This window comes from Cervus elaphus, chromosome 20 (genome assembly GCF_910594005.1).
Source record: "Cervus elaphus chromosome 20, mCerEla1.1, whole genome shotgun sequence".
Classification (NCBI taxonomy): domain Eukaryota; kingdom Metazoa; phylum Chordata; class Mammalia; order Artiodactyla; family Cervidae; genus Cervus; species Cervus elaphus.
This window is the reverse complement of record NC_057834.1, coordinates 45499822-45502999: the sequence shown is the minus strand read 5'-3', so window position 1 is coordinate 45502999 and position 3178 is coordinate 45499822. Positions and strand designations below refer to the sequence as shown.

Here is a 3178-nt window from a genome sequence, read left to right as displayed (position 1 = left end):
GGCCCACACACTGGAAACACAGAGAGGAGAGAGGGGATGGAAGAAAGGAAATCAGCAGGTTTGGAGGATGAGAAAACCCCAAGAGAAGCAAGGTAATGGTCGAGGAGCTGTTTGCCAAGGGAGATGAGGATAAGGACAAGTTGAGCTTGGAAAGTTCAACAGGAAGTGAGGAATGCACAGCATCATCTAAGTTCTCAAGGAGCAACCTGAGCTGAGCAGGAAGGACCAGGAGAGGAACTTAGTCCACAGTGAACTTGTGCACCTGCCGAGGAGATCCACACGACGGATCCAGTTGGCTTATACTGCTAGGAGCACCAATTCCAGGAGGAGGATGAGGTCTATACTGCTGGAAGCACCAATTCCAGGAGGAGGATGATGAGACCCTGAGGCTCTGCCCTAGACCCCCAGCCTGAAACGTGGAGGTGCCCACATGTGGATGTCCTCCAAGTAAGTGTGCAATAAGGTGGATAAATGGCGTTTGGAGAAAATTAGAGATCTTCATTCTTATCAGGGACCAGGATAATGGGACTCATTTCTGAAGCAGAGATGGTAATAATATTCTTCTGCATGTACAATTTTGAGGCTTTACACACATCATCTCTTAACTATGTGTTGAGTGCTTAATTTGCAGACAAGAAAAAGTATGTATACTGTTCCATTGTATAAATTTGTTAAAAAGGCAAATTCATCTAAACTGGCAATGGTTCCTTGGGGCTAAGAGTTGAGGGCATGATGCACTGCAAAGGGGAACAAGGAAAGTTGTGACCAATGGAAACACCCTGCATCTTGATTCTGGCTGTGGTTTCCATAGTGTATACATCTATCAAAATGCATTTAGTTGTATATTTTTTAATGGTGCAGTCAAGAGGACTCATATAAAAATCTACCACATTTCTCCATACCAGCAGTATTAGGAAATGAAATTCAATAAAACATAATAGAGAGAAACATCCATGATCATTTAATGCTTAAGGATACAGATACTGACGACTCCTGAAATCTATTGCTAAGAGAAATTAAAGAAGACCTAAATAAACAGAAATATACATTATATTCATAGATTGGAAGACAATATTTTTAGAAAGTCAAATCCTTGTTCCTCTGAATAGTATTGCAGCTGGCATTTGGGGGGAGGTATAATTTTGCAGGCGAATTATAACATGTAAGTAGAAATCAAAGTATCTCAATGAGCCAAGACTGAGAATTAAGTTTGAGGATTTACTCTACTAGATTTCAAAACTCAGGTTAAAACTACAGTAAGTAGGAGACTATACTGGTATAAGTAAACAGAACACAAATTGATGAATGAAAGAGGAAAGATAGAAAAGTTACCCACACCCATATTCAGTTTTTTAATAAAGTCACAAATATGCATCACGGGGTAATGATAGACTTCTCTGAAAAATATCTGTTGTGATAAACAGTATCAAGTGAGAAATTATCAATACATTGGGGAAGTTTTCGGTAGAAATGCAGTATAGGGGAAGGAAACAGCTATTTGGAAGAATCTGACACACGAGTGAACTGGAAAATGTGGGCTGGGTTTTCGGAGTAGAAGGGATGCTACCCGGGTGTGGCTCCAGCACGTACTGCAAGGGGGTCTGGGCCCGTTAGAGACCCTCTCTGTGCCTCAGTTTCTTCAACTGCAAAGCAGCAGAGAGTTATGTTTTTAGCACCAGTCAATTTTGAACAGTAGAAGTACCATAAATGAAATAATCATCCCCTCGAATCATGAAGGAGGTCAATGAAATCAGTGGGTAAAACTAAGTGCACACCTGAGTGCCTTTAACAAATAGATTCCAGGTCCCACATCAACTCACTGAACCACAGTTGCTTCAGGAGAGGAGTGTGCACTTGTCTGGGTGCTAACTCAGATTAGTGACTCTTACAATGATCAGCTTGGGGACAGAACACACTGAGGTGTATAACTTTTACCCAAACACAGAAGTAGGACAGAGCAGAAGCACAGGGGTGTTTCCAATCCAGTGACTAAAGCAGAGGACTGTTGGAAGACTCTAGAGTTGAAGGACTAGGCCCATCTGACCCCATTTTACTCTTGTCCAGTTTACAGCAGAGACACAAGTCCTTGGGGACACATGCCTGTGGCAGCTGACCATCCACCTTGAGGAAAGTGAGAGGCCTAATTTTTAACTCAGTCTGGTTTTGAGTGAAAGCTAAATTCACCCTTGTTTGCTCATTGATGGGACCAATCTCCTCCAAGCTGCCACTTTCTAAAAAATAAATTGCATTGCTATAAATGCAAACTTCAACAATGATGTTTATTAGAAAATTTTATAAATACCCAAGCCACCTAACAAGAAACCAAAAAGTTGGCAAGAGCATTCAATTTCAGGAGAGTTCAGCCCGATAGAGCACAGTCACTGAGAGAAAAGATTCTTGAGTTGAAGGGAAGTGATCCCTTTCTGTCCTGGGACATCCTGCTAACTTCAGTGGGCTGGGAAAGCAGCTGCCCATTCTAACAGACGGGATTCTCAGGTGGCGCTAGTGGTAAAGAACCCACCTGCTAATGTAGGACACGCAAGAGACATGGTTTTTTGTTTTTCTTTTTATTTTCAAATCGAAGGTCAAGTTTAAATTTAATGACTTCAGTATTAACTATACACATACTAGTAAGTGCTAAGACTTAAAATCTTCCGATTCAGTTGTGTGTGACTCCAGACAGGATCCAGAGAAGAGTTCTAAAAATCTCTTCTCTGGGTTTTATGGAGACTTTCTTTACCCTCCTGTGTTAGCCTCTTAAGGCACTGCGTCAGCCTTAAAAGGGCAATGGAAAGCGTGAAGGAGACACGGTTTTGATCCCTGGTCAGGAAGATTCCCTGGAGGAAGAAATGGCAAGCCACTCCAGTGTTCTTGCCTGGGAAATTCCATGAGCAGAGGAGGCTGGAGGGCTACAGTCCATGGGATCACAAAGAGTCGGACACGGCCGAAGCAACTTAGCACACACACGTTCTGACAGACGGGCTGCTCTTGCCTCCAGACGGTGTCTGGTGTCCTGAAACACGTCAGCGCTCAGGGAGCCTTTAGAAGGGCCCAGCCCTCACTTCTGCTATTGCTCAGTGCATAGAAATGGTTCAGTTGACAAAAGGTAGGGCTCTAGGAATAAAGTCAGGTCACAGAGAAACAGAGGAGTATGAAATGGGATAAAGGCAGGATAAAA

General features: G+C 42.8%; 1 non-coding gene across 1 annotated transcript; it reads right to left on the bottom strand.

Annotated features, from left to right (window-relative positions):
• Window positions 1–2665: 2665 nt before the first annotated feature.
• Window positions 2666–2788, bottom strand: LOC122678590. Its single transcript, XR_006336242.1, has one exon. It is a non-coding gene; the product is annotated as a small nucleolar RNA SNORA26 (small nucleolar RNA).
• Between the last annotated feature and the right edge of the window lie 390 nt (window positions 2789–3178).